At 44.1% G+C, this 25,811-nt stretch overlaps 1 protein-coding gene across 8 annotated transcripts in view; it reads right to left on the reverse strand.

Moving 5' to 3' along the window:
* The window catches only part of ston2 (stonin 2), a 158,278-nt gene that overhangs the window by 40,969 nt on the left and 91,498 nt on the right, over positions 1-25,811 (reverse strand). The window contains exon 1 of one of the 8 annotated variants that reach the window (XM_070879646.1): positions 719-802. The exons of the other annotated variants lie outside the window; for them this stretch is intronic. The gene's annotated coding sequence lies outside the window, so the exon portion shown is untranslated. Of the gene's footprint in view, positions 1-718; positions 803-25,811 lie in introns of those variants that run through there. 8 annotated transcript variants of the gene reach the window in all.

Here is a 25,811-nt window from a genome sequence, read left to right on the forward strand (position 1 = left end):
CAGCTGTTTCGAACAAGCTAGAAGAACAGAGCAAAAAAAAAACATGAAGCTGAACCTGTTGCTAAGCATTGATGGCAATTCAGACCAGCTACTCAATTCTTTCAGATCAGGCTGCCGTCTCTCCCTGTCTTTTAAAATTTCCAGCTGGCTAATACATCAACCTCATGAATACACAAGGCTGAGATTTGTAAAAAAGCACCGAATTCATTAAAACTCCTACAGAGACCCACAAACATTCATTCTTCAAAAGCACAAAACCTAATTTGTATCTAAACTGAAGCAATCCGTAAATAAGTGAAAAGAAATCTTTTATATTGCACAAATCCCATAAAACAATTTAAATGTTTGCTTCTGTGCTACACTATTCTCATACCAAGCACAAGCTGTTTATTTCTAACTCCATTCGCTAAAATTGAAGCAGGCAATAAACAGCTTTAATTTTACAAAACTCCAAACATAGCACATTATCCAGGAGACTGCATGAAGAAATTAGCTCCTGAACTTTACTCTGACTACCAACTTAAATGCACAAAAGGTCAAAATAACACCTACTTTTCTCGTGCTAACGTAAGCTCTGAAATTAAAATGCCAATATCGGGTTACCATTCTACACAAACCTGACACTCCCTGGGTCAACAACAATTTTGGTTACAGGGAACAAAGAAAAACTCTTATGGGGTTAGAAAGTTCCTTGGGGAGAGGTAGTGGAAGTACTTACTCAGGACTCTCAAAGTTCAGGTCTGTTTTGCCAAGTTTGTAGTTTGGTTCCCAGCAGATCCTTCTCTGACACTATCGCTTCTCTTGTCATGTGATGAATTATGCACACTGCATGCATGAGAAGGACTTGTGTCTGCCTGTCTGCCTGGGACAGGCTGGCATTTAACTGCTCGGGTCAAACAGATTTAAAGACGACATGACACGACAAGACACACCCACAGCACATAGAAAAGATTTTCAAGGTAACAGTGAATTTGATTTTTGCAAGGCTTCAGCCTCTCTCTACACTCCTTAGGCTAATTTATAAATCATTCTTTATTCCTAAGTTGAGTCTGTAAAAACCAGGAAGGCTTTAAAACAAGAAACAATTTCAGGGTTAGTTGCTGCATGCTAATTCGTGCATGGTGCATAGTGGTGCACCAACCAAATTAAATAATTTTTCAACAGGGATTTACACTTCAGAAATAAAATCTATCGGACAAATCCTCATTTGTACAACCACGTAGCAATAATTATTCAGTCAATTCTGCCCTCCACAGAAACAGCATACTCATGTACAGGTACTGCAATGGTACACAAAGTAAAAAGTAACTAGGAAAGCAGAGTCTGACAACACATTTTTAAAATAAATTGCATTCTGCATCCTAGACCTGGGAGCAAACAATCTCTGTGGAAGGCAGAGCTGGCAGGCCGACAAAGGAAAGATCTACAATGCAATCTGTCCATGGTCAGCCACAGCAGTGACCTGGATTGGCTGCAAAACACAGGGTGGGGAGGGGGTTGCTCCATGCAGGATCGACAATTATACATACGTACAGTCAGGAGTCAAGTCAGGGACAGAGTGTTGCAGCAGAAAGTTTCAGCAGAGTCACAGTGTCACGGAAGTTCAACGAGACAACTGGAGAGACAGGGAATCTTCGGCGCACTTTCAGCAGGAGCACGCGGTATCAAACGCAAGCCGGCAAATTGAACTTTCCTGCACTTTTGGGGAAAATTCTAACTTTTCACCAGAAGAAAATGGCCTGCTGGGTCTCCCAGCCGTAAAACACCCACTTGGACAGCGTATGTGATGGATCTGTCCTTAATCGCCACTCTGATGTCAAGCAGGTATCACCATTCCAATGCAATGCAATTCAATTTTCAGGACTGCCGGACCTTGAACCAGTTGATACTGAAGTTCTGAAATTTAACAATGGATTGGATGGCAGCTCCCACTTAGTATTATGACAGCTAAGAATGCACCCACCCACCAGATATATGACTGGCTCTTTTCTAGTCGGGAGGCCTAATGGGGTGGGTCTCTAATATGCTAATTTCTCAGTAGGAAAAAAGCACAATCTCCTTTCCCCATTGTTCACACGAAGGTCGAAGTACTTTACACAGAAAGTATTCCTTTCATACATGCTGCCTCCAATGTATTGTTAAGAACCTTCATTTCACAGCACTGCAAAGATTTGCATGTAAATAAGGGTTCAGCTCAAACTGATCACACGATGCCTCTCATGGAGCAAGCATATTTTGGGGAGTGGATCAATTTATCCAAAGAAAAAACAGTCACTCTAACTATCACCCACCCTAAGCACAGAAATCACATATATCACTGTCTGCATTACAAAGACACACAACCATCATAAAACACAAAGCTAACTGTGGTTGATTCAATTTTCTTCCAACTTATATGACACAAAGCAACCACGGGGCAGGACTTGGAAAACTGAAATAGTTGCTCTTCGATAACAGGAAAAGCAAGCACTCCTTAAAGGTGCAAACATTTTACATCACAGAAAGATTGGATTATATTCAACATTTTTAAATCTCAACTCCAATGCATATTCATTGCACATTATTTACTGAAGTGCACATATTTGTTTCAGTTTGTCTGATGTTTTAACTTCTGCGGTGTACACTATATTTCAGTAAAATGGCACTTTTTTGGGGTTCTAAATTGAATAAATATAATCAAATCTCGAAATAGATGTACATACCAAAGGATTATTGAGATTAGCATGTATTTAGTTTATGGTTACGAAAAATGTTAGAATTATTTAAGTCATGTTATTTCTAATTTATTTTATTAAAAGGAAAGTTTTTGATACATCAGTGATTTAAAAATGTTGGTGCAAAATTAGAGCATGAAAGCTATTAAAAAAAGACTTCTAAATCCAGAACTAATTCAGAAATGTTTACTGTAGCTAGGATGCAGTTGTTAATCAGATTTATACTGCCACTTTTCCAGTCTCCCACCCTGACTTTTGTCCAATAAAGAAATGGTTTGCTGGCAGGATTAGCCTTCACCTGTTTGCTTCATTAGTTAGGCTTAAAGTGCACAGAATCCAGACAAACAAGTTTTGTTCTCACCATACAGCTGCACTGTCACTCTATCTCTATTTTCCCTAGGCTTCCTACGACATGCTGGAATGTGCAATATTAACACATCCGGCTCACCTATTCATAAGCAGGTTAAAACACATCCATCTGTAAAAAGTACCAACCATTTTACTTACAGCAGTTACCAAGGTGACTGCACAATGAAAAGTATCCATTACAACCAAGCAGAGGGACAAGGACCCAATACTGGCTATGAACACGGGCCTTTTAGCATTGAGAAACGACTGATGTTTAGATGAGCAATGCCCCATCTGAACCCTATAGCACAAGATAAAACAGGTTTTTCTTCTGAACATATCATCACTAATCACGTCCGTTGCAACAGGAAACCAATTTTTTTTTTTTAAACTTCAACCGCAATCAGCAACTGTACATTCTGAATTTAATTTAAATGTATTGTTGGATTGTAGAAATAGGTCAAAAATACCAACATGGCTCAAATATTGATGCCTCAGCTGTGATTAAGCGCCTTGGCAAAAAGTTGAATATCTGCATCAATTTTTTGGTCAGGAACAATATTATACTTCCATGTTTTTGAGCAGAAAACATCAAAACGGCTCAAATAAATATAGTGCAGAGAGTGTAAAAACATTAAAAAGTGGTCAGATTAGTCAACTAGTTCATCAAGGATTGACTGATTTACAGAACACCAAATAAAAAAAAAAGTTTCTTTTCTCTTTCCTATTATATGAAGTGTAGGATGTGAGGGAATAGTCAGGTGGAGAAGACACTTCTTGTAGAGACGTGTTACAGTTCAGGCTCTTCCAATTTTCTTTACTTGTGTTCACACAACCAACAACCACTTTCCTTTGTACTAGGTATGACTCTTGTTAGTGGACAGTTTACCCCGATTCCCACTGACTTCAATTTTACTCGGGCTCCTTGATGACACACTCAGTCAGATGCTGCCTTGATGTCGAATGCAGTCACTCTCACCTCATCTCTGGAATTCAGCTCTTCTGTCTATGTTTGGACCAAGGCTGTAATGAGGTCTGGATCCTGGCGGAGCCCAAACTGGGCAACGGTGACCAGGTTATTGGTGAGTAAGTGCAGCTTGATAGCACTTTCAACGACACCTTCCATCACTTTTCTGATGATTGAGAGTAGACTGATGGGGCGGTAATTGGCCGGATTGGATTTATCCTGCTTTTTAATTATAAATCTAGTTTATCACAAGAAATAAATACAAATGGAAGAAAAAATGAACTAGCAGATTAACAATAATGCAGGGCTGAATTTACACCAATTCTTTTCTTTTGAAAATAATCCTGATTTTGAGAGTCACTATATACCTTTCTCACATGGTATAAGAAAATACTATAACAAACTGATCCTGTTGGTATAGTTAAGAGTAAGTTGGGAAGTTTAAACTTTAGATGGCATTCATCAGGTTCAGCTGAGTCAGGGAGATTACCAGTGTTTTGTTTGTGCTGGTGGTGGGAGTGTGAGAATAGGACAGGATTCTCAATTCCTGCAGATGCAGACCTATGACTACACACTGGAGAAAGAGCCTCCGTCAACTCATAAACTCATGCAGCTTTCAAGGCTCTAGAGCAGAGCAGAGTTTTGGGTAAAAAATAAGCAGAATGGGTCAGGAAGGGGCAGAGAGAATAACAAAGGTAATAGGGCATCAGTGACTAAGGTGACATCAGGAAAAAACAGAAAAAAGTCAAAGCTAAAGGCACTAAAGTGCATGAAGCATTCGCAACAAAATAGATTAATTAATAGCGCAGATAGAAATTAATAGGTTTGATTTAATAGCCATTATGGAGACATGTTGCAAAGTGATCAAGATTGGGAACTAAATATTCCAGGATACTTAACTTTTAGAAGAGATAGACAAAATGGAAAAGGAGGAGGGGTAGCCCTGATAATAAAGGATGGGATAAAGACACGCGAGAAAAAGGATCTTAGCTCCGAAAATCAAAAAAGAAAAAAAAAAAGACTTGCATTTATATAGTGCCTTTCACAACCACTGGACATCTCAAAGCACTTTACAGCAATGAAGTACTTTTGGAATGTAGTCACTGTTGTAATGTAGAAAACACGGCAGCCAATATGCACACAGCAAGCTCCCACAAACAGCAATGTGATAATGATCAGATCCATCTGTTTTTGTTATGCTGATTAGGGGATAAATATTGGCCAGGACACTGGGGATAACTCCACTGCCCTTCTTCGAAATAGTGCCATAGAATCTTTTATATCCACCTGAGCGCGCAAACGGGACCACGGTTTAACATCTCATCTGAAAGACGGCACCTCTGACAGTGTAGCTCTCCCTCAGCACTGCACTGGAGTGTCAGCTTAGATTTGTGCTCAAGTCTCTGGAGTGGGACTTGAACCCACAGCCTTCTGACTCAGGTGAGAGTGCTACCCACTGAGCCACAGCTGAGAAGTAGAATCAGTTTGGATGGAGCTAAGAAACAGCAAGGGTCAGAAAACATTGGTGGGCGTTGTTTATAGGCCCCCAAACAGTAGTTGCAATGTAGGGCAGAATATACATCAGGAAATTAGAGGAACATGTAACAAGGGCAATACAGTAATCACAGGAGACTTTAATCTACATTTAGACTGGGCAAACCAAATTTACAGTAACAGTGTGGAGGACTGTCATGTATCTCACATTACTGTATATAACTGTATCTTACCATGCTATACATGACTAACTGGATATGCCCTGTAACAATAAGCATACCTTACCACCAGGGGTGCACTTGCAGAGACACTCTATACCTGTCTCACTGAGGTATATAAAGGGAGGTCTCAGGCAAGTGCAGCACTGGAGAGCTGTGAATTAAAGGTGCAGGTCCTGAGTGACCTTGACTTCAGCATATGTCTCGTGTAAGTCAGTACATTAGAGTCAGAGGACTACTTAACAGTGGCGACGAGTTACGGGATCACAGAATCCACAGAATGGCCACCAACAGCTCAGATGAGAAATACAATGCTGGAGGACAATTGGGATGACTTTATAGAAAGGCTCCAGCAAAGCTTTGTGACCAAAGACTGGCTGGGTGACGATAAGGCAGACAAGAGAAGAGCCCATCTCTTGACCAGCTGTGGCTCGAAAACATACGCTTTAATGAAAGACCTGCTGGCACCCGAGAAACCAGCAAACAAGTCATTTGAGGAGTTGAGAACACTGGTGAGAAACCACCTGAAGCCAGCGAGCAGCCTACACATGGCCAGACACAGATTCTACATCTACAGACGCTGTGTGGGCCAAAGCATACCCGACTTTGTGGCGGAACTTTGGAGGCTGGCTAGTTCATGTGAGTTTCTCGATGAACTAAGGAGAGAAGTACCGAGAGACTTTTGTATTGAAGGAATAGGCCACGCAGGCATATTCTGAAACCTTATAGAGACTAATAACCTGACTGTAGAGGCAGCAGCACTGGTCGCACAGATGTTCTTGGCAGGCGAAGAAGAAACGAGGCTGATCTATACTTCGTGTACGACAACCAACGAGGCATCAGAACAAGGGGTTCACATTGTGAAACAAACCACTACTCCCACACACAAAGGCAGGAGAGCAGGCCTTCAACAGCAGACAGTGGCGCCAGAAGCCATCAAAATCAAGGGCCACATGAACGGCCGATCACACCTCATCAGCCCACAATGCGAGCAATCAACAACAGATTGAGAGAAGCTCAAGGGAGATCAGCCAGACGCAGCTCATCCTTCGGAAACAATGGAAACGGTCTGTGTTGGAGATGTGGGGGAAGGCACTCAACCAGGGTGTGTCGATTTCAGCATGCCGTTTGCAGAAAGTGCAACTACACAGGGCATCTGGCTCGCATGTGCAGAAAAAGAGCAGCTCGGCTGGTATACGAATCGGAAGTGTCGGAAAGCGGACCAGAAGACGGTTGGAACAGTGCACGGGACGCCGAGGTACAGCGGGTTAACACGATCAATGTTCACTGTTCTTACACCAAAACGCCTCCAATTATGATGAGGGTTCTACTCAACGGGATACCCGTTAACATGGAACTGGACACGGGGGCCAGTCAATCTCTCATGAGCGTTCAACAATTTGAACAGCTGTGGCCGCACAAAAGCAACAGACCAAAACTCACAAAGATCGACACCAAACTAAGGACCTATACTAAAGAAATCGTCCCAGTCCTTGGCAGCGTCATGCTCTCGGTCACACACAAAGGGATGGTGAACCGACTTTCCCTGTGGATTGTCCCCGGGGATCTCCCAGCCCTGTTGGGGAGAAGCTGGCTAGCAGAACTTAATTGGAAATGGGATGATGTTCACGCCATGTCGTCAGAGGAACGGACCTCCTGCTCAACAGTTCTAAGCCGTTTTGAACATCTCTTTCAGCCAGGTGTGGGCACCTTCAAAGGGGCTAAAGTTAGAATCTACATCAAACAGAATGCCAGACCGGTCCATCACAAGGCTAGAACTGTGCCTTATGTGATGAGGGAAAAGATTGAAAACGAATTGGACCGGCTTCTGCGGGAAGGCTTAATTTCTCCCGTGGAATTCAGCGACTGGGCAAGCCCCATCGTCCCAGTCATGAAGCCTGATGGATCCGTGCGAATCTGTGGGGATTACAAGTCTACCATAAACAGTCTCCCTACAGGACCAATACCCGCTGCGCAGAGCGGAGGACCTATTTGCCACGTTGACTGGAGGAAAACTTTTCTCGAAACTTGGCCTCACATCTGCGTATATGACGCAAGAACTGACCGAAGAATCTAAGCTACTCACCACCATCAACACACATCGAGGCCTTTTTGTGTACAATCGATGGCCATTTGGCATCAGGTCGGCAGCTGCTATATTCCAGCGCAACATGGAGAGTCTGCTCAAGTCCATCCCAGGGACGATTATGTTTCAAGATGACATACTCATCACAGGCAGGGACACCGACTCACATCTCCGCAATCTTGAGGAAGTACTAAGTCGATTGGATCGGGTAGGCCTAAGAGTTAAGAAATCCAAGTGTCTGATTCTCGCGCCTGAGGTTGAATTTTTGGGCAGAAGGATTGCCGCTGATGGAATCCGCCCAACCGAATCCAAAACAGAAGCGATTCGTCCGGCACCCAGGCCCCGGAACTGAGCGCCTTTCTCGGGCTACTCAATTACTTTGGGAACTTTATGCAGAACTTGAGCACGCTGCTGGAGCCTCTCCACGTGCTGCTCAGAAAGGGGTCCGATTGGTTTTGGGGGGGGACGCCCAAGAATGCGCCTTCAATAAGGCACACAACCTTCTATGTTCCAAGAGTATTTTAGCCTTTTTTGACCCAGGTAAAAAGTTAGTCCTTACGTATGATGCGTCAGCGTACGGGGTCGGGTGCGTTTTACAGCACGTCAATGATGCGGGTAAATTGCAGCCCGTTGCTTATGCCTCCAGGTCACTTTCGCGGGCAGAGCGCAGGTACGGTATGGTTGAGAAGGAGGCGCTCGCGTGCTTGTACGGTGTCAAAAAGATGCACCAATACCTTTTCAGGGCCAGGTTTGCGTTGGAAACCGACCACAAACCTCTCACGTCCCTACTATCCGAGTGCAAGGCAATCAACGCCAACGGCTCGGCGTGCATTCAGCGGTGAGCACTCATGCTGGCGGCTTACGACTACATAAGGCACAGAGAACTGTGCCGACGTGCTTAGCAGGCTACCCCTGGCGACCACAGAAGGGTCCGATGAACAGGACTGTGAGATGGTCATGGCAATCAATGCCTTTGAATCCGCAGGTTCACCTGTGATGGCTCGCCAAATCAGAGCCAGGTAGGCCTAAGAGTTAAGAAATCCAAGTGTCTGTTTCTCGCGCCTGAGGTTGAATTTTTGGGCAGAAGGATTGCCGCTGATGGAATCCCCCAACCGAATCCAAAACCGAAGCGATTCGTCTGGCACCCAGGCCCCGGAATGTCTCGGAACTGCGCGCCTTTCTCGGGCTACTCAATTACTTTGGGAACTTTATGCAGAACTTGAGCACGCTGCTGGAGCCTCTCCACGTGCTGCTCAGAAAGGGGTGCGATTGGTTTTGGGAGGACGCCCAAGAACGCGCCTGAGTAGCTGGGGCAGCTGAGTAGTTATGCCCTTACAAGGCAGGGAGGAAGGGAGGCGTTTTTCCGAGAGCTCCATTGCGAGCACCCGGGGATTGTCCTTATGAAGGCCATAGCCAGATCTCATGTCTGGTGGCCTGGCATTGTTGCGGACTTGGGGCACTGCGTCTGTCGGTGCACCATTTGTGCCCAACTCAGTAATACCCCCAGGGAGGTCCCCCTAAGCCCCTGGCCCACCAAACCGTGGTCGCGGGTGCATGTAGACTATGCGGGCCCATTCATGGGCAAAATGTTCCTCGTAGTTGTTGATGCATTTTCAAAATGGATCGAGTGCACTATTTTTAACTCGAGCACCACCTCCACCACTGTGGAGAGCCTTAGAACCATGTTTGCAACGCACGGCATTCCTGACATATTGGTCAGTGATAATGGTCCGTGCTTCACCAGCGCAGAATTTCACGATTTTATAGTTGACCACGGTATAAATGGCCAGGCGGAGCGAGCAGTGCAGATCATTAAACAAGGCATGCTCAGAATCCAAGGTCCCATGCTGCAGAGCCGCCTGTCGCGACTGCTGCTGGCATACAGATCTCATCCGCATTCGTTGACTGGGGTTCCCTCCACGAAACTATTGATGAAACGAACCTTAAAGATCAGGCTCTCGTTAATCCTCCCAGACATGCATGAAATTGTTGAGGCAAAGCGTCAAAAGCTAACTGAGTACCATGACCGAAATTCGAGGGGGAGGTGGAATGAGATAGGGGACAAAGTGTTTATGCTAAACTATGCCGGGGTCCCAAATGGCTTGCAGGGACAGTAACAGACAAAGAGGGAAACAGGCTACTGGTTGTACAAATGGACAATGGCCAAACCTGCCGGAGGCATGTAGACCAAGTAGATTCACTGATAACACTGAAGAACCAGAGGCAGACTACAATGTGGAACTCACACCACACCTGGTGGACAGACAGGTGGAACAACCTGAGGAAAAGGGCAGTCTCAACAGACAGCCCAGGCGAGATACCAGCAATCACACCGAATGAAACAGACAGCCCAAGCGAGATATTGCAATCACACCCAACGAAACACAGGCACCAAGGCAAACAACTGAACCACAACTAAGATGCTCCACGCGGGAGCGCAGACCACCTGAGAGATTGAATTTATAAAGGCAATAAGACCTTGGGGGAGGGTGATGTCATGTATCTCACATTACTGTATATAACTGTATCTTACCATGCTATACATGACTAACTGGATATGACCTGTAACAATAAGCATACCTTACCACCAGTGGTGCACTTGCAGGAGACACTCTATACCTGTCTCACTGAGGTATATAAAGGGAGGTCTCAGGCAAGTGCGGCACTGGAGAGCTGTGAATTAAAGGTGCAGGTCCTGAGTGACCTTGACTTCAGCATGTGTCTCGTGTGAGTCAGTACATTAGAGTCAGGACTTAACAAGGACGAATTCATGGAATGTATATAATATAGTTTTCTACAGCAGTATCATAGAATCATAGAAGTTTACAGCACGGAAGGAGGCCATTTCGGCCCACCATGTCAATGCCGGCCAACAAAGAGCTATCCAGTCTAATCCCACTTTCCAGCTCCAGATCCGTAACCCTGCAGGTTACAGCATTTCAAGTGCACATCCAAGTACTTTTTAAATGTGGTGAGGGTTTCCACCTCTACTACCCTTTCAGGCAGTGAGCTCCAAACCCCCACAACCCTCTGTGTGAAGAAATTTCCCTCCAAATCCCCTCTAAACCTTCTACCAAATACATTAAATTTATGCCCCCTGGTTGTTGACCCTTTTTATCTAGGCCCCTCATAATTTTATACACCTCAATTAGATCTCCCCTCAGTCTCCTCTGTTCCAAGGAAAATAAACCCAGCCTATCCAATCTGTCCTCATAGCTAAGATTTTCCACTCCCGGCAACATCCTCGTAAATCTCCTTTGTACCTTCTCCAGTGCAATCACGTCCTTCCTGTAATGTGGTGACCAGAACTGCACGCAGTACTCCAGTTGTGACCTAACCAGTGTATTATACAGTTCAAGCATAACCCTCCGCCCCTGCTCTTAATAGTCTATGCCTCGGCTAATAAAGGCAAGCATTCCGTATGCCTTCTTAACCACCTTATCTACCTGGCCTGCTAGTATGTTAAGGAACCAAGGGAACAGGCTATTTTAGATCTAGTATTGTGTAATGAGAAAGGGTTAATTAATAACCTTGTAGTAAAGGGGCCCTTGGGGAAGAATGACAATAATGTGATAGAATTTTATGTTACGTTTGAAAGTGATTTAGTTAAATCCGAAACTAAGGTCTTAAATCTAAAGAAAGCAAACTATATTGGTATGAGGGGCGAGTTAGCTAAGGTAGATTGGGAAACTATATTAAAAGGTATGATGGTAGATGAGCAATGGCTAGCATTTAAAGAATTAACATATAATTTACAACAAATATACATTCCTTTAAGGCACAAAAACTTCACAGAAAAAGTCATCATCCTGGGCAGTCCCTTGAAATCGAGGAAGACTTGCTTCCACTCAAAGTGAGTTCTCAGGTGACTGAACAGTACAATAAAAGGGAATTACAGTCTCTGTCACAGGTGGGACAGACAGTCGTTGAAGGAAAGGGTGGGTGGGGAGTCTGGTTTGCCGCACGCTCCTTCCGCTGTCTGCGCTTGATTTCTGCATGCTCTCGGCAACGAGACTCGAGGTGCTCAGCACTCTCCCGGATGCTCTTCCTCCACTTTGGGCGGTCTTTGGCCAGGGGCTCCCAGGTGTTGGTGGGGATGTTGCATTTTATCAAGGAGGCTTTGAGGTTGTCCTTGAAACATTTCCTCTGCCCACCTAGGGCTCACTTGCCGTGTAGGACAGAAAAAATAGTCCAAACGTGGCTTACAAGAGAAATTAAGTATAGTATTAGATCAACGGAAGAGGGTTATAATGTTGGCAAAAAGAGCAGTAAGCCTGAGGATGGGGAGGATTTTAGAATTCAGTAAAGGTCTAAGAAATTGATATGGAAAGGGAAAATAGAATGAGTAAGCTAGCAAGAGACATAAAAACAGACTGTAAAAGCTTCAATAGGTATGTAAAATGGAAAAGATTAGCGAAAGTAAATATGGGTACCCTACAGGCTAAGTCAGGAAAAATTATAATGGGGAATAAGGAAATAGTAGACAAATTAAACAAATACTTTGTCTTCACAAAAGAAAACGGAAAAAACCTCCCGGAAATAGTGGCGAAGCAAAGGTCGAGCGAGAATGAGGAACTGAAAGAAATTAGTATTAGTAAAAAAAAGAAATTAATAGGACTGAACGCTGATAAATCCCCTGGACCCGATGGGCTACATCCTGGGGTTTTGAAAGTGATGGTAATAGTGATAGTGGATGCATTGGTTGTCATCTTCCAAAATTCCATAGAATCTAGAACAGTTCCCTTAGATTGGAAGGTAGCAAATGTAACCCCACTATAGACCAGTTAGCCTGACATCAGTAGTAGAGAAAATGCTAGAATTTATGATTAAAGATGTGGTAACAGGGCACTAAGAAAATAATAATAAGATTGGGCACAGTCAATGCACATTTATGAAAGGGAAACCATGTTTGACAAATCTGTTGAGCTTTTTGAGGTTGTAATTAGCAGAATAGATAAGGAGGAACCAGTAGATGTGGTGTATTTGGATTTTCAGGAGGCATTCGATAAGGTGCCATACAAGAGGTTATTAAACAAAATTAAGGTAATAAACTAGCATGGATTGAGGATTGGTTAACGGACAGAAAACAGAGTAGGAATAAACGGGACATTTTCAGGAAGGAAGGCTGTAACAAGTGGGGTACCGCAAGGATCAGTGCTTGGGTCTCAGCTATTCACAATCTACATCAATGATTTGGATGAGGGAACCAAATGTAATATATCCAAGTTTGCTGATGATACAAAGCTAGGTGGGAATGTAAATTGTGAGGAGGATGCAAAGAGGCTCCAAGGGGATATAGACAGGCTCAGTGAATGGGCAAGATCATGCCATATGGTATATAATGAGAAGAAATTTGAAGTTATCCATTTTGGTAGGAAAAATAGAAAAGTAGAGTATTTTTTAAAATGATGAGAGATTAGGAAATGTTGGTGTTCAGAGGGACCTGGGTGTCCCTGTACACGAATCACTGAAAGTTAACATGCAGGTACAGCAAGCAATTAAGAAAGTAAATGGTATGGTGGCCTTTATTACAAGAGGATTTGAGCACAAGAGTAAAGATGTCTTACTGCAATTATATCATAGGCATTCCCTCGGAATCGAGGAAGACTTGCTTCCACTCTAAAAATGAGTTCTTAGGTGATTGAACAGTCCAATATGAGAGCCACAGTCCCTGTCACAGGTGGGATAGTCGTTGAGGAAAAGGGAGGGTGGGACTGGTTTGCCGCACGCTTTTTCCGCTGCCTGCGCTTGATTTCTGCACACTCTCGGCGATGAGACTTGAAGTGCTCAGCGCCCTCGCAGATGCACTTCCTCCACTTAGGGCGATCTTTGGCCAGGGACTCCCAGGTGTCAGTGAGGATGTTGCACTTTTTCAGGGAGGCTTTGAGGGTGTCCCTATAATGTTTCCTCTGCCCACCTTTGGCTTGTTTGCAGTGAAGGAGTTCCAAATAGAGCGCTTGCTTTGGGAGTCTCGTGTCTGGCATACGAACGATGTGGCCTGCCCAGCAGAGCTAATCAAGTATGGTCAGTGCTTCAATGCTGGGAATGTTGGTCTGGTCGAGGACGCGAATGTTGGTGAGTCTGTCCAACCAGGGGATTTGTAGAATCTTGCGGAGGCATCGTTGGTAGTATTTCTCCAGCGACTTGAGGTGTCTATTGTACATGGTCCATGTCTCTGAGCCATACAGGAGGTCGGGTATTACTACAGCCCTGTAGACGATGAGCTTGGTGGCAGTTTTGAGGGCTTGATCTTCAAACACTCTTTTTCTCAGGCGGCCTACATTGTCGACATATTTACTGAGGCGTACGAAAGCATGGACCTTACACTAAACATCCATTAAGACAAAGGTCCTCCACCAGTCTGTCCTTGCCGCACAGCACTGCCCCCCCAGTCATCAAGATCCACGGCACAGCCCTGGACGACGTGGACCACTTCCCATACTCCCGGAACCTCTTATCAACAAGTGCAGACATTGACGACGAGATTCAACACTGCCTCCAGTGCAATTATATAGGGCCCTGGTGAGACCACACCTGGAGTATTGTGTACAGTTTTGGTCTCCTTACTTAAAGAAGGATATACTTGCCATAGAGGAAGTGCAACAAAGGTTCACCAGACTGATTCCTGGGATGGGGGGATTGTCTTACGAGGAGATTGAGAAGAGTAGGTCTATAATGAAGACTCCCAAAGCAAGCGCTCTACTCTGAACTCCTTCACGGCAAACGAGCCAAAAGATGGGCAGAGGAAACGTTACAAGGACACCCTCAAAGCCTCCCTGATAAAGTGCAACATCCCCACTAACACCTGGGAGTCCCTGGTCAAAGACTGCCCTAAGTGGAGGAAGTGCATCCAGGAGGGCGCTGAGCACCTCGAGTCTCATCGCCAAGAGTATGCAGAAATCAAGCGCAGGCAGCAGAAAGACCGTGCAGCAAACCAGTCCCACCCACCCTTTCCCTCAACGACTATCTGTCCCACCTGTGACAGGGACTGTGGCTCTCGTATTGAACTGTTCAGTCACCTAAGAACTCATTTTAAAGAGTGGAAGCAAGTCTTCCTCGATTCCGTGGGACTGCCTATGATGATGATGATATAATGAAGAAGAAAACTGTGGACTGCAGGAAGATATCAATGTACTGGTCAGATGGGCAGAAGGTGAGTGTGAGGTAATGCATTTGGGAAGACAAGGGAACACACATTAAATGGTACAACACTGAAAAGTGTAGAGGAACAAAGGGACCTTGAGGTCCAGGTCCACAGATCTCTGAAGGTAGCAGGCCAGGTAGATAAGGTGGTTAAGAAGGCATATAGAATACTTGCCTTTATTAGTTGAGGCATGGAATACAAGAGCAAAGACATTATGCTTCAACTTTATAAAACACTGGTTAGGCCGCAGCTGGAGTTCTGTGTGCAGTTCTGGTCACCGCATTACAGGAAAGATGCGATTGCACTGGAAAGGGTGCAGAGGAGATTTACAAGAATGTTGCCTGGACTAGAGAATTTTGGCTATGAGGAAAGATTGTAGATGCTGGGTCTGTTTTCTTTGGATCAGAGGAGGATGAGGGGAGACCTGATTGAGGTGTATAAAATTATGAGGGGCCTGGATAGAGTGGATAAGAAGGACCCGTTTCCCTTGGCGGAGGGGTCAACAACCAGGGGGCATAGATTTAAAGTAAATGGGTGGGGAAGTTCAAAGGAGATATGAGGGGAAAGTTCTTCACCCAGAGGGTGGTGGGGGTCTGGAACTCACTGCCTGAAAGGGTGGTAGAGGCAGAAACTCACCACATTTAAAAAATATTTGGATGTGCGCTTGAGGTGCTGTAACCTACAGGGCTATGGATCAAGAGCTGGAAAGTGGGATTAGACTGGATAGCTCTTGGTCGGCCAGCTCGGACACGATGGACCGAAATGGCCTCCTTCTGTGCTGTAAATTTCTATGATTCTATATTCTCTAGAGTTTAGGTGAACTCATTGAAACATACAACATTCTTACAGGGCTTGAAAGGGTAGATGCAGGGTGGGTGTTTCCCTGGCTGCAGAGTCTAGAACAAGGTGTCACAGTTTCAGAACAAGGGGGCAGCCATTTAGGACTGAGATGAGGAGAAATTTCTTCACTCAGAGGGTGGTGAATCTTTGGAATGCTCTACCCCAGAGAGCTGTAGAGGCTCAGTCATTGAGTATATTCAAGGCAGAAATCGATAGATTTTTGGATATTAAGGGAATTAGGGGATATGGAGATAGTGCAGGAAAGTGGAGTTCAGGTAGAAGATCAGCCATGATCTTATTCCATGGCGGAGAAGTCGAGGGGCCAAATGGCGTACTCCTGCTCCTATTTCCTATGTTCTTATGTCACCACTAGCTGCGAGTAGACGCAATTCTCCCCGTCACCTATGTAACAAAGTTTAACCCTCCCATTATAAATATAGTGTCAGCCTCTTACTGAGTTAGAAGGTTGGGGAGTCGGGTCCCACTCCAGAAACTTCAGCATGTAATCTAGGCTGATACCCCAGTGCAGAACTGAGGGAGTGCTGCACCTATGGAGGTGCTGACTTTCAGATGAGGCGTTAAACCGAGGCTCCGTTTGCCTTCTCAGGGGGATGTCAAAGATCCCATAGCATTATTGAAAGAACAGAGGATTTCTCCCAGTGTCCTGGCCAACATTTATCCCTCACCCAACACCATACAAGGCATATTATCTAGTCAATTATCTGATTGCTGTTTGTGAGACCTTGCTGTGCACAAATTGGCTGTTGCGCTCCCCGAAATTACAACTCCGAACTAAATTTCAAAAGTACCGCATTGGCTGTAAAGTGTTTTGGGTCTTGGTGCCCAAGGTCTTAAAAGAGATTATATAAATCTTTAAAAAATTTCATATACTTAAATTTGGGGTCCAATATGAGATCCCAGGCATTATCCAAGGTTGTCAGATTTCTGGTGGTTTGGGCTAGACATACATGTACCATGAGCAGCGATGTTGAGAATTCTGTACTCTACAGTGCACTGTATATTTTTTTTTATTTGCTAGCATGTTATTTGTCAGTACAATAGAAATATGGGCCTAAAAGTTCCTGAGGGCCACTGTGCTATTTGAAGTATGACGGTGCAGGATTCCGTCTAGCAGTCAACCCCAGCACTGACACCGTCCTAAATTCCAGGACCCCTGCAGGGGGGGGGGGGGGGGAGGGTGGGGGTCCAGAATTTTAGACTATCATGGGGCAATGTCAGGACATCCCAAAGCGCTTCACAGCTAATGAAGTACTTGTAGGGAAGACTGGCAGCCATTTTGCAACGAGATACATTACCAGATAATCTGATAATCTGGTAAATATATCATAGATTTACAAGAATGATTCCAGGGATGAGGGACTTCAGTAACGTGGATAGGCTGGAGAAGCTGGGGTTGTTCTCCTTAGAGCAGAGAAGGCTAAGAGGAGATTTGATAGAGGGGTTCAAAATCATGAAGGGTTTAGATAGAGAAATGAAGAGAGAATGTTTCCAATGGCTGAAAGGCCGAGAACCAGAGGGCACAGATTTAAGGTGATTGGCAAAAGAACCAGAGGCGACATGAGGATAAATCTTTTTTATGCAACGAGTGGTTGGGATTTGGAATGCACTGCCTGATAGGGTGATGGATACAGATTCAATAGTAGCCTTCATAATAGTGTGTCAGCTGTGACTCAGTGGATAGCACTCTCGCCTCTGAGTCAGTAGATTGTGGGTTCAAGTCCCACTCCAGGGACCTGAACACATAAATCTAAGCTGACACTCTAGTGCAGTACTGCGGGAGCGCTGTCAGAGGTGCCGTCTTTCAGATGAGACCTTAAACCGAGGTCCCGTCTGCTTTCTCAGGTGAACGTAAAAGATCCCATGGCACTATTTTGAAGAGCAGGAATGATATCCCTGGTGTCCTGGCCAATATTCATCCCTCAATCAACATCACTAAAACAGATGATCTGGTCATCTTCTCATTGCCGTTTGTGGGAGCTTGCTATGTGCAAATTGCCTGCTGCGTTTCCCACATTATTTAATTGTCTGTGAAGTGTTTTGAGACGTGCGGTGGTCGTGAAAGGCGCGATATAAATGCCAGTCTTTCTTTCTTTCAAAAATGAATTGGATAAATACTTGGAGAAAAAAACTGCAGGGAAATAGGGAAATAGCAGGGAGTGGGACTAACTGGATCGCTCTTCGAAACAGCTGGCACAGACTCGATGGGCCAAATGGCCTCTCTCTCTGTGCTGTACTATTCTATGATCTCTTTTTTTTTTAAAGTTGCTTAGTTTTGATCTCTTGTTTAATTGCTGCTTTTCTAACTGCAACTGTCCAATGTTGTTTGGAAACAGCATTGTGTGCCCCACTGATGCCGATTGCACAGCATCTACACCTGCATCATGCAGGCATACTTTACGTTGGCTGCACGATGGGCTGAAGTGATGGGATTTCCAGCAAGGAATATTGTCGCACCAGCCCTGCCTCTTAGTGACGTTAGGATCGAGGGGGAGGTGGGCGCGCAGAAGCAGCTCCCACACCCCCTCCCATTCTGCGTCAGGCAGGAAGGCCGGATACACAGTGAAACCACTTTCCACCCAGAATGCATGATTTCTGTGCCTAAAATAGGTCAGGAATTACAGGACTGTGTTTTCTGCAATGATATCTCTTTTCGTTTGAACAGCTGAGTAATTAAGTCTTTCGAAAGTAAGGGCAAAGGGTCATCCGCAGTGTGTCAATATTTGCAGGTGTCTCCATACAGAAAGGTTTGAAAAGCAAGTGTGATACTGTGTATGAGTAAACCAGCCTTAAATTCAGTGATAACTGTAGGTTGAACAGGACCACAAAAAATCTGCAACCTAAACAAAGCTGGAGTGCGGCAAACATCTGATAACGTATCCTAAATGTGACTATGGTTGCATTTCACAATGACTGTTGCTTTGATAGTCATTAATGGCATTTCCCTGATATATTCAAGCTCCTTTTTTAAAAATCACAATTTACTCTTAGACAGAACTGGCTCTATCTAAAAGTGATCTGATGACTCAGATCTACTGTCTGATCGTGACTGTTTGCAATTCATATCCAGTCATTGACATGTGGGTTCCCTAGAGGCCAAGTTCTAGGGCTATATCTTCATTTCCTTTCAACGCCTCAATTTTAAAAGTTTCAACTTTGATTTCAAATCCCTCCATGACCTCGTCCCTCCCTGTGTCTTTAACCTCCACCAACTCTGCAACCCTGGAATTCCCTCCTTAAACTTCCCCACCCCTCTCTCCTCCTCAGGTCATTTTGTAAAACCTACCTCTATGACCAAGCACCGGACCGGATAGCTCTTTGTGACTCGGTGCCAAATATTATCTGATAACGCTTCGTGAAGCGCCTTGGGATGTTTTTACTATGTTAAAGGTAATAGATAAATACAAGTTGTTGCTGTTAGTAAGAAGGATGAACTGGTCATGGGACTGGAGAGCAATCTTTAGAACACATTGAAAAGCTTTATTGTTGCTTGCAAACTACACATACTAGAAATTAACGAACAGGAACAGGACACTATTGTAAACTGTACAATGGACATTGTTCATAGATGAGAAACACGGCCTCATTACTGGACCAGATTTTTAACAGTGACCAACGTGAAATCTCATTCAGAATTACATTTTATGCAAATCTAGTTCAATTTACTTGGGCATTGAAAGCTTTTTTTTGGCTATTTTGATATTCTATTAACTCTTTACCTGTTCAGGAGCACAAACTTTATATGCATGAGCTACATTACATTCTGATTTTTTTTTAATGGCACGCAAGGGATTCGTCCTTACTTCGGGATAATATTGATTATGTGCTGCACCACTGGGAAAACTATTCCATGGTTTGTTTGCACCTTACAATGAAAGGCCTCCTCAAGTCAAATAAAACAAGAGCGAGACCAGAAGCTATAGATTGACAACCAGTAACATCCAAATTGCATAGCCTGACTGGCTGGAATCGCACTCTTGCAGTCACAGAAACATTCTGGTGATTAATGAATATTGACAATGAGTGACTGCAGTGCAGCACAACATCTATGTTGTCTTAGAGTATGAACAAAGTCAAACTTGTGCCTTTCCCCCCCCCCCCCATTTCTTGTGCACACTTACAAAAACTCTGAATAAACTGTCATAAGTGTAATGTAATCTTGTTTAACTCAGTTTGTAGATATTCTGTTGCAGAAACTAGGCAAAATGTGGTACTTCTATTAACGCCCATTGCAAACTGCTTTGCACCAATGCTAAACTTGTAAATTGGATGTGAAAGTCCGAACTGAACCAACAGAGTCTTCCTCAGTGTCACTTGGTTGTTAGGCCAGGGCCTGACTGAGGATTCTCAGTCCATTCCATCATCATCATCATAAGACAGTCCCTTGGAATCGAGGAAGACTTGCTTCCACTCTAAAAATATGAGTTCCTCGGTGACTGTACAGTCCAATATGAGAACCACAGACTCGGTTACAGGTGGGACAGTCGTTAAAGGAAAGGGTGTGTAGGACTGGTTTGCCGCATGCTCCTTCCGCTGCCTATGCTTGATTTCTGCATGCTCTTGGCGATGAGACTCGAGGTGCTCAGCGCTCTCCCGGATGCACTTCCTCCACTTAGGGCGGTCTTTGGCCAGGGACTCCCAGATGTCGGTGGGGATGTCGCATTTAATCTAGGTGGCCTCCTCCAAAGCCTCCTTGATCAAATTCCATTCAACTTCTAATTGAAGCATCAGTGCCTACAGTTGCATTGTAACTGCACTCAAATAGTACACTACTGTCTGCCCACCTTTCATAGGTTTGGATGGAAACACCGATTTTCTCAAAATATATATATATTTTTTTTAAAATAGCCTCTGTGTAACTTTATCAAGCACTCAGGAGATTCAACAGATCATCTGAGCACTGATTTAACCCAGCATGACATTACACTGGAGTTATATTTCATGCAATATTAAGCCCAGTTAGGGGGAGACTGCTTGCCAAGGGGGAGTCATACCACTATGTCTATAGTCAGATCTGGTCCTTAGGCTACTTTGCAATTGTCCAAAAGTAGTAAAATAACTGCACACAGATTATCATCCTCCTCGAACGAAGATGACTTGCTTCCACGAGTGTTCACAGATGTTTCAATGAAGGACCCGATGTTCCAGTCCTGAACTCCAGTTGAAGGGGTGGAAGATGCCGGTGTGTGGATTTTTTTTTAAACATGTGGTGACCGTTGCATACCAGCCACTACACGAGCTCGACAGAGCTAGGCCTTTATCCAGAGGCAAGGGTTAACCAGGACGACTGGAGACCTGCTCTGCTGCACGGACTAAGTGCGCACATATATCACAGTGTGGGCAGGACTCCAAACATAGGCACAGATTATAGCTGGTTAACAAATAAATGTTCAGATTTCAGAACTGGTACCATCCAAGTTCCCACCCTTTGAAAAAGTTACATTAGGGGGAAGCTTTCATCTTTGGCAGGGGTGTAGAATGAGCGATATTGGATCGGTCGCCCATTCTACATCCTGCCTGATTTACCCAAAAGGACAATCGGGTGTGTGTAGAACGGCTAGCCGATCTAGTGCTTTGCCCAAATTGAAAGTTTCACCATTTATTAGAGTTTGTGAAAAGTATATTTCACCTCCTCAAAAGGAAACTGGCTACTACTCCGCAACAGTTTTCCCTCTGAAGCAATTCCAGCAATGGCAGCCAGATAAGAGCACCATCGGCACATTGTTCACAGAGAAACTGTCAAGTTTCAAGAACAAAAGGGTCTAAAAGGACATATTTATCCAGAATGGTGTTCAGGGTGGGTCTGACCAGATCCAGTTCCACAAAGCTTTCCTTTAAAATTTAAGCTGGGGGAGGGATGGTTGTTAGGAGCTCTCTTTGATCAGAAGATTAATGACTTGGGGTGGTTCTGTTCCAAACTAGACTGAGCAATTCCTTTGGATCTGCCACAATGCGCAGAATTATTGGACAGATTCTACTTAGTGTACACCGACAACAAAGGCATTTTTTGCAGGTCTCAAATGTTTCCTTTCAGTGATAATCTAATTCAGAAAGAGCTCTATATAAATGCTGATATCTATCGAATGTACTGATCAGAAAAAGTAAACTGTGAGCAAATCATGACTCTCATCATCCATATCGTTTTCAAGAAAATTCATCTTCCTAAGACTAAGAGACGCCTGTAAAACTTGATACCAAGCATTGTACAAAGGTTCACCTGTCTGTGCTGTGGATGAGTTACTGCGTGATTGGGCTACTCACGTCAAGGATGGGAAAACTAACCCTGAAATAGTGCTCATCTGATTAATATGGTTCTGTTCCAAACAAGACTGAGCAATTCCTTTGGATCTGCCACAATGCACAGAATTCTTGGACAGATTCTATTTAGTGTACACCAACACTAAGTATCCATGATACAAATGTGTTAATCTTTAGACGCCTAGCACTTGATTAATTGGGAACCAGTAACTGGAACTGGCTCTTAGTCAATCACAGGTCTACCTGTAACGTGGGTGCTCCATACCAACAGAAAAATTGCACGTGACACAAAATGGGCAGAGATCTAGCTTAACGGAGTTCCACCTTGTTTTCTAATTAGGTCTGGCTGAGTAACAGACTTAAATTGGGCAGTCATGATTGAAACATCCGGGCGAAAGTGCCCGAGTCCCCATAGTTGGCTGCATTCTAGAGTGTGAGCAAGGATCAAGGAGGTGGTGACATCACAGACCCACAAAAATGAATATCTGAAAATCTGATAACAGGATAAGAGAGTTGGTATCAGCTATGCAAAGAAGGGCAGTTTACCCCCGGTGTAAAAATGGAGCACGGGACACTTATGCAGACTTAATCGATATGCTGAGTGCAAAAGCAACAGAGTGGCGCATGGACTTTTGGCACTGAAACAGGATGCAGTGATAAAGCAAATATAAAAGCCGCAATACCGTAACATCTCCTTGAAAATGTATTTGACTCCAACGTCAGGTGGCAAAATTATTGCAACAGCATAGCTAGCTAATCAATGGCAGACTCAGGTAAGTCAGTGCTGAACAAACTATTGTGCGCATCCTGGGTATAGTTTTCAGAGATGCAATTAAATTGGTGGATGATTTGTCTTTTACAGGCAATTTTTCCCAGCACTGCTAGCATATACCAGGTGCAAACTTTCAGACGAGAAATGACGCACCTGCAACAAAGATAACCAGTCTGTACATGAAATGAAAATACAATCACAGTTTTAATCATGTGCCAGCAACCATAAACACCCCACAATTAAATGAGAAAATTATTTTGAACTATAAAGTAGAAAAGTGTGTTGAGGCAGCAATAAGAGAACATTAATTTATATTGCGGGAACTTTCAGCTTGAGAAGTAAAGCAACAACACGTAATTAGGCCTAGCATTCCTGTAGCCCATTAGCTACATTAACTAACAAAACTTTGATCAGGAAACTCGAGCTTGTACGAGAGACAGACACAGGCAGCGCCGTGGAGAGATGGATAGAGGGAGAGAAGAGCTGGCACAGAAGGGTTGAGGAATAGCCAGCAGCATCTTTCCTGGCAGGAACACTGAAAACAGCTGCAGTAAATTCTGAGGCACAGCAAGACTGCTCCAAATACTCAGTCCCTGGATGAATCTGGTCAACAGAATCTGATCAAGTCCCACATTCCTGCTGCAGCCACTGATCCACTGCCCAACCAGCCACAGTATTAAGGAACCTGGACATAATTAAACTGTACAGTTTGATTGGCTGTCATATACACCTGATTGGAGAAGGACAAACATATAGCATCGCAACCTGGCTTCCATCCAACAGCAATCCGGCAAAAGCAACACAATGCTTGAATTGATGTTACGGTTCTTGATTACATATATACATAACATTTATTTAATAAGTTTGTTCCTTCATTTCCTTCTCGACTATCACTGGGAATTTCCTTGGGGGTTCTCCCAATAGGCTGATATAACTTCAGTAAATCATCAAAACCTCTGATACAGGTTGTAAATGAGGTTTCCGCCAAAGTTACAGCGGCAGATCGCTAGAACCCCCCCCGCGCCGCAATGTTTCCTCATTATTTTTTTTAGGTGCATGACCCCTTAAGGGGACACACGGCCAGCCCGTCCTGGGGTGCGTGCAACCGGCAGAGAAGATAAGGAACTTTGGCGCCCCCATCCCAAGGTAATTCATGGCTGATCTTACATTTATGCCATGATCTTATTGAATGGCAGAGCAGGCTCGAGGGGCCGTATGGCCTACTCCTATTTCTTATGTTCCCCTTGTTCTTATGTTCTAACAAGAGCAAGATATCATTAAGGAATCTGCATATAGTAAAGGCTGCACAATGGAAGGCTGGGAGGAAAGGCCATTTTTTTTGCCTGATACTGCTGAAAGTTCGCAGAATCCTCTCTTCGCAGCAATGCCGAGAACCGATTTTTCTAATCACACCAATAAAAGCTGACATTTCAGACATAGGTCTGTGAACAGTCAAAGCCGGTGAGCTCAATCCCTTCCTGGTTATGTAGGTGATTGAGAGATAACCAGGCAGGCACAGACTGGCACATATGAACAAGACCAATGAAAGCTCACAGAAATGCCATGCACGTTGCCCGGAGGATTTTCATATTGCCGACAAGTCTCCTTTGAGCATCAACTTGCATTTGCTGCATTTTTTCAAACTTTCTGTTGAATTTCAGCCAATATTTGAGCTTAAAAGCTCCATCTGGAGCTCATGAGTCAGAATCAGTCAAATATGGATTGACTTAATATGCCAGTTTAATGCCACACCTTAATTATATGCTTAACGATTTTATTTACTTTTCGATACAGGAGTACATTTTCGGTAAAAATAGTGTACATTTCATTCTCTGACTAACGTTTCTAGGAACCTGTCCGTCATCATACTGCGTTTCCTGGAGACCTGCGTGTGACATTAACTCTTAAAGTTTTCAAGGCTTGGCTCTGTTGGTAGAATTCTTGCCTCAGAAAGAAAGCAAACTGTGGATTTAAACGCCTCTCCAGCACTTGAGCAAATAGTCTAGGCTAACACTCCGGTGTAGCCCATTATTTAAGGACGGATATACTTGCATTGGAGGCAGTTCAGAGAAGGTTCACGAGGTTGATTCTGGAGATGAAAGAGTAGTCTTATGAAGAAAGGTTGAGCAGGTTGGGCCTATACTCATTGGAGTTTAGAAGAATGAGAGGTGATCTTATTGAAACGTATACGATTCTGAGGGGGCTTGATAGGGTGGATACAGAGAGGATGTTTCTCTTCGTGGCGGAATCTAGAATAAAGGGGCCATAGTTTTAGAATAAGGGGTCGCCCATGTAAAACAGAAGTGAGGAGGAATTTCTTCGCTCAGAGGGTCATGAATCTTTGGAATTCGGTACTCAAGAGAGCTGTGGAGGCTGGGTCATTGAATATATTGAAGGTGGAGATGGACATATTTTTTGAAAGATAAGGGAGTCGAGGGTAATGGGGAGTGGGCAGGGAAGTGAAGCTGAGGCCAAGATCAGATCAGCCATGGTCTCATTGAATAGCGGAGCAAGCTCAAGAGGCCAAACGGTCTATTCCTGCTCCTATTTCTTATGTTCTTATGTAGTACATTTGTGAGTTACCATTCTTTTTACGAGATGTTAAACTGAGGGCCCACCTGTCTGTCCAGGGGGGTGCACAAGATCCCATACAACTATTTGAAGTGCAAGGATCTCCTGTGTCTCCCCCAACAATATTCCTTCTTCAACTACCACAGCCACAAAAAAAATGTTACATTATTCACTTATCTCAATGTTGCCTGTGAGATACTGTTGTGCATGAAATGGCCAACGTGTTGGCCTGTACAATCATAGCCACTTCAAAATAAGTCATCGTAAGTGAAGCACTGCAATACAAGGTAAATGGAATTCTTTCCTTCGGACTTGGTTTTAAAATAATAATAGTTAAGATTGCCATTTGGCTCCAGAGGGATGATTTTTTTAAAATCTTCC

The sequence above is a fragment of the Pristiophorus japonicus genome, chromosome 4, assembly GCF_044704955.1.
Source record: "Pristiophorus japonicus isolate sPriJap1 chromosome 4, sPriJap1.hap1, whole genome shotgun sequence".
Taxonomy (NCBI): domain Eukaryota; kingdom Metazoa; phylum Chordata; class Chondrichthyes; family Pristiophoridae; genus Pristiophorus; species Pristiophorus japonicus.